The following is a 6,273-nucleotide window of genomic DNA, read 5'->3' as shown; positions in this document are numbered from 1 at the left end:
GACGACGATGGGGCCTGCTGTGCGGGGGACGAGGAGCTCCAGCTCCGTGAGCTTGTCGGCCGTCACGCGGTGCCGAGAACACAACGGGAAGGTAATCGTCCATGTTCCAGAGAAAAGACTTTGTTTTGCATTGGGTTCTGTCGTCGCATCCATGTGTCAGATTATCGAGTCAGACATGCATCTACCCATTGTGCACTTGAGGAGGGAGTGCCGCCATGAATCCATCTTGCCACACGGGGAGCAAGAACTATTGGTCGTCATGTTGGAATTGGGTGTTTAGCAAGCCGCCATAGGAATTTGGAGGGGACACGAATCTTCCAAAGTCTAGTCCAATTTCTTTGCTCCTCCTTTTGGTTAGAACTCAGCGCCATGCTCTCCAGACACGCCTCGCTCCTTGTTCTAGTATTGACTACCATACGGTAAGCTGGTCGAACCGTAAAAACTCGCCTCACCCAAATATCCGCAAAAAGGGTTTTGCTTAATGGGATTAAATGGATCACCTTGATGTCCACCGGGATAAAGAACTCTTCAAGCCGATGTAGATCCAACTAACCAGCAGATGAACCATCAATAAAATCTGCTATCGCTGGTGGAGGATTAGCTTCTTCTTTTTTTCATGCAATAGGTCGCCTCATGAAATCACGGGGAGCCAATTTTCGTGCCAGGCATGCGTGGTCACCCATGTACCAATCCTGTAAATGAGCCCCTAGTAGGTGTAGCCTAGAACTTGTAGCTCCTTGCCTAATCTATCGTCATCATCATCCTCGCTGCTGCCGTCAGCATGGATGGATATTGTAGAGGACGCGCTGCCGCCGGAAGTCGACGGGGCAGGCCATGCAAGGGACGAGGAGCTCCGGCTCCATGAGCTACCGGCCATCACATGGCGCCGAGAACACCAGGGGCAGGTACCGTATGTGAACTTGGAGTTCTTAAAGCTAGCTGTTGTGAAATGTGAGAAAGAAATACACGTACCTACAAGCGTGCATACGTGCTCTGAGTTGTACACCTCCCACGGCTGCTTATGGAACGCCTGTACAGGTGAGTTTCCGGAACCCGTACCCCACATTGTACAACAGCTTGAAGGTAGCTTACATGTTAGCTTCGACATAGCACTGTACTAATATATTACTATTAAGTAAGAGCTCATTACAAGAGCTCATTGCACTATTTTTCACTCCCTAGTGAGCGATCAGGTCACAAGCTTTTGGGCTAGCAGAACTTTTCGCTATTGATGTGAACTGAGAGCAATCAGGACACCAAAACGATCTGATTAGTAAGATTCTCAGAAAATTTTGGCATGACCTTCTCTATTTTTTGGACAATCAACTCACAAATCAAACAATAATAACCAATAAAAGTGCAACCGTAACTCCATCACAAGTTTAACCAAACAGACATTACAACTACACCATTACAACTTCTCGTCATGGGAATTAGAAGAACAACCGGTCTGGAACATTCCAGATTTGGAGTTACAATAAACAGATGACAACCAATACAAATTCTTGTTTCGCAAACAAGAGGAGTTCAGCTGGCACTTCCTCCCTCCAGTCATGCATCAGACAGCAGCCTTCTAAAACTTGCAATTGAGAAAGATCAAACATCAGTAAAGGGAAGTAATTTATCACAAGTACAGGCGAGTTCAAAGTAAGGAAGATATATGATACTTCCTCTGTCCCGAAATACAACAATTTTCAGTAGGCTAAAATAGCATTTTGGACTGGAGGTAGTAGTTTCTAATATATATTCCAAGGATATGTATTCATCGTAACATGAACAACACATAAATGAACTGAAAATGCAGTCAGTTCATTGCCAAGTTCAAGACAGTTACAAGCAACACATTATGTCCGATAAGCAAAATAACATAACCAGTAATCCAAATCAATTAAGAGGTATCCTGGTTGGTCAGATATGTGATGTGTAAAAGTACAATCAGCAACGAGATGGAATTACCATGCCAAGCAATCCAAGCAAGCAAGACTGTTCAAGAATAAGGAATGTGCCAGGAGTATTACTAAAAGGAACAAACGAAAATATATATCATCAACTTTTTTATGTATTCTATGATAATCTAAAGACAAGATCAATCGCGATTAACATGCCAGGATACACCTAAGCAACACTCCCAATTCCAGTATTCAGAAACAGAGCTAGCAAATACAACTAGCGCCGGATCAACTAAGCCACCAACAGCACATTCCAGTACTAGTAAAGCACCAGAAATTCCAAAAAGAGCAACGGCTCGATGGCAGGGCCTAGGGCACTGACTTGGTGGCTGAAACAACAAGCCACGACACACTGTGAGTGGGAGCCTGAGGAATCACCTGAGAAAACCTGCCACTCGAGGCGCCAGGTAGCAGTCTATCTGTCCCACCATACGTTGTCGACGCAAACAAGATAACAGCAAGAAGAAATGACTGATGAGCTCAGATTCGGCAGGATTTCCATGGTGAGGTGCTCAACAGCTTTTCTCTGACAAGACCAAAAATACATGCAGATTAGAAAACAAATTAGGGCTTTGAGCATGGGAAATCAAGCACAAATACGCCCGACTCACCCTGATTGTCCGAGGTAGGTCGCACCGAATAGTCAACCGGCTGCAGCCCATCTTCGCTCCCGCGTCGGCGGCACAGACTGGGAAGCCAAGCTCCTGCACATGGCATTTTACGTCAATGCAGCCATATGCATGGGAAACAAAAGCTATCATAATGTAATTAAATACTTATATGCCCTGTAATTGCAACATATGCCGGTAGAACTTAAATACAAACATCTCACATCTCAGCTATTTTAAGATCAGAGCAACAGCATGTGAATATAGCATTGTAGAACCCACTTTATATAACAGTGTTATATATATATCCCGTTAGTTGTTAAGAAACCAACCACATGTACAAGAAGATCATCAACTACCGCTAATTAAGCATACACCTAACTAAACACTGCTTTCATTTTTCCAGAAGAGATCAATGAAAGCCCAAACTTCAGACTAGCGAAACTTAAAGCAATGGTCGGGTAGCAACTAGCTGGAAACTTTCTCTAATTAAGCATGTCCTTGTATAAGAAGATCATCAACTACCGCTAATTAAGCATACACCTAACTAAACATTGCTCTCATTTTTCCAGAAGAGATCAATGAAAGCCCAAACTTGAGATTAGCGAAACTTGAAGCAATGATCAGGTCCAAACTAGCTGGAACCTTTCTCTGCAGCTGGAACCCAAAAAATCAAAAAAAAAAAAAAAAAATCTGAGAGTGCAGCAGGATGCACCTTGCTACTAGAAGTGGTTGTTCTGCGAGTAAGTCGCCCTCCTGAACCCATCGCCGCCCATCCTCGCTAGCAATGCCGCCTTTTCACCGGAGACATACAGATTAGAAAACAAAAGAGGGCTTTGAGCATGGGAAATGAAGCGCAAACAATAAGCGCCACGGACCCACGAGGATGCCCGACTCACCCTGCTTGTCCCAGGTAGGTGTAGTGAACCAGCTGCAGTCCTGAACCAGCAGTGCTGCTCCCTTGGCCCAGCGCCAATGACACCTCATTCTTGCTCCTGCGTCAGCGGCACAGACTGGGAAGCCAAGCTCCCTGCACATGGCACTTTGCGTCAATGCAGCAATATGAATCGGAAAGGAAAGCAATCATAATGTAATTAAATAGGCCTATAATTGCAACATATGCCGGCAGAACTTAAATACAAGCATCTCACGTCTCAGCTATTTTAAGACCAGAGCAACAGCTTGTGAATATAGCAGTTGTAGAACCCACTTTATATAACAGTGTTATATATAGATCCCGTTAGTTCTTAAGAAACCAGCCACATGTCATGGGGAACAATCCCATGTCATTTTATTGATCATACACTCATCGACAACTCACCAATAGCATAAACAAATACAGGACAGCAAGTAAAACCAGTAGCATATAAAGATTCATGTGAACTTGACCAAGAAGTTGATCAAACAATCAATTAGGAGATCAAGGAATTTATTCCAGCAATAGGTATGGATAAAGAGCTGCTCTATAGCTCATATATAAACCCAGGAAGCAATAACAACAACAACTACACATCCTGCACTTCACATACACTAGCAGATTTTAATTAACCATGGCCTTTGTACAGGAAGATCATCAAATGCCGCTAATTAAGCATACACCTAACTAAACATTGCTTTCATTATGGCTGCAGAGGAGATGAATGAAAGCAAAAAACTTGAGATTAGCAAAACTAAAAGCAATGGCTGGGTCCAAACTAGCTGGAACCTTTCTCTGCAGCAACGATTACGTGGCAGCCAAAAAAATCAAAAATTTTATCTGAGAGTGCAGCAGGATGCACCTTACTACGAGAAGTGGTTGTTCTGTGAGTAAGTCGCCCTCCAGAACCCGCGGCCGCCCATCGTAGCCATCAATGCCGCCTTGGCCTCTACCACCATGCAGCATAGTAAGGTAGCAAGGGTTTTCACCGGAGACATACAGAAACGAATGCAGCATTTCATCATCAAAGAGAATCAGAAAAGATAAATGACCAACAATCACATGTACCATTGGGGAGCCAAAACAGCACAATTATTATTATTGTAAATTAAAAGGCAGAGAGATGCACCTATCAGTTGCAGTCGTCCTTGTCCATTATGTATGAGTGGAGGAGGTTGTGGTGAATCTGCTTCCCGCTATCCAGCGGTAAGGCACGCTCCATGTTCAGTACAAGAAATTCAGTGGTGACAAGCAAAGGGAATGATTAGAAGAGAATAGTAAGCCATGGAATCAAGTGTGTAAGATAAACCAGTGCTCACCGGCATTCATCATCGGCCGCCGTCGGTGCAGAGCAGAGCAGCAGGTGTGCGTCCTCGTCCTCGTCCTTGTGAGTGGGTAGGGGGCGCGAATGGTGTGGTGGGTGAGCAGGAGAGGCGCTCGGGTTGGCACCTCACCTCGGCAGCAGCAGTGGTGTGGAGCTGCAGATCGGAGCGGCGGGCGTGGAAGAGGGGTGGTTTAGATCGGGTTGGAGTACGGGAGCAGGAGGTCGGGGAGGCCGGCGGTGCAGATTAGGGGAGGAGCGGCCGGTGAAGACGACGGCTTTTGGTCGTCCGGTTGGACGCCGTCAGCAGCAGAAGGCCAGCGGAGGAGGAGGGGGAGGAGCTGATGCGCTGGTGGCGGAGGGGATTGGGTGGTGGGCGTTTAGGGGATTGGGGTCTGGCGAGCGGCGGCGGGCAGCAAGGAAGAGAGAATGGGGAATTGGATTTGAGCGGTCTTTTTTTTTTTTTGGATTGGAATTGGAAGAAAGGAAAGGAGCGACCCCACCGATGGAGTCAGCCCTTCATTTGACGTGCCGTGGTGGACCGGATCCTGCACCCCCGCTTCCGGTTATCCTCAAACAGCCCCATCCAGTACACACAATTGTGCCTCAACCCAGAGCCCATCAGAAAGGACCCTTTGGTGATGAAACGGAACCAATTAATTAACGCTACCAAATTGCTGTAAGAAATAACACTAAAAACTTAAGTATCCCAGTTCACAGGTCTGATTGGTAGGAAGCATCCAGCTCGCATTACAATTTGTGCCCGCGATACCTTTTGCACGGATCGTGCACCTCATAGGTGCTCCCGCTGATATCAAATACATGCAGTAGATTGAGGTTGCAACATGGCGCCATCCAGTACACGCAGTTGGGCCTCAACCCAGAGCCGGTAGCAGCGCACCACCCCCCGAAGTGGCTCGGGCACATGAGGAAGGCGCGGTCGCCGATGCTACGGACCCTGCGCCACCTCCTCGCCGCGAAGTCCATCCTGTAGACGCCGCAGCCGAGCACGCTGGTGTCGACGCCGAGGGCGCTGTGCAGGAACGCGGACACCAGGTAGAGCTCCCCGTCGAGCTCGACGCAGGACACCGCCATGGACGTCATCGCCGTGGGACGCTTCACGGCGGGGACCGACAAGCAAGTGAGGACCGGCTCAGGGGCGAACTCCAGCACCCCGAGCTCGTCGATGGACTGCACAAAGTAGAGCCTGCCCCGGCACGCCGTCAGCCGGGTGATGCGCCCCTTGATGGGGCCGAGCCCTGAAACCATGACGCTTCCCAAGTCGTACTCGTATCTGACCCATCCCGAACCAGCCACCGTCCCGCCGGCACGGCAGTACCATATCACCGTGTCCTCCGGCTCGACCACGACCACCGTGAAGCCGGCGTTACGGGTGGGCTTGTCGGACAGGGAGCACGCCGAGTACCTGGGTATCTCCTGCGTTAGGGACGGCAGCGCGATCTTCTCCGAGGTCTGGGG

At 48.0% G+C, this 6,273-nt stretch overlaps 1 long non-coding RNA gene across 1 annotated transcript; it reads right to left on the bottom strand.

Moving 5' to 3' along the window:
• Positions 1–1,352: 1,352 nt before the first annotated feature.
• Positions 1,353–3,632, bottom strand: LOC124695184. Its single transcript, XR_007000540.1, has 5 exons — positions 3,457–3,632; positions 3,273–3,351; positions 2,561–2,653; positions 2,328–2,475; positions 1,353–1,579 (listed from the first exon to the last, which is right to left on the bottom strand). It is a non-coding gene; the product is annotated as an uncharacterized LOC124695184 (long non-coding RNA).
• Between the last annotated feature and the right edge of the window lie 2,641 nt (positions 3,633–6,273).

The sequence above is a fragment of the Lolium rigidum genome, chromosome 3, assembly GCF_022539505.1.
Source record: "Lolium rigidum isolate FL_2022 chromosome 3, APGP_CSIRO_Lrig_0.1, whole genome shotgun sequence".
Taxonomy (NCBI): Eukaryota; Viridiplantae; Streptophyta; class Magnoliopsida; order Poales; family Poaceae; genus Lolium; species Lolium rigidum.
Note: the sequence above shows the minus strand (reverse complement) of the source record. Positions and strands in the feature narration are given on the sequence as shown.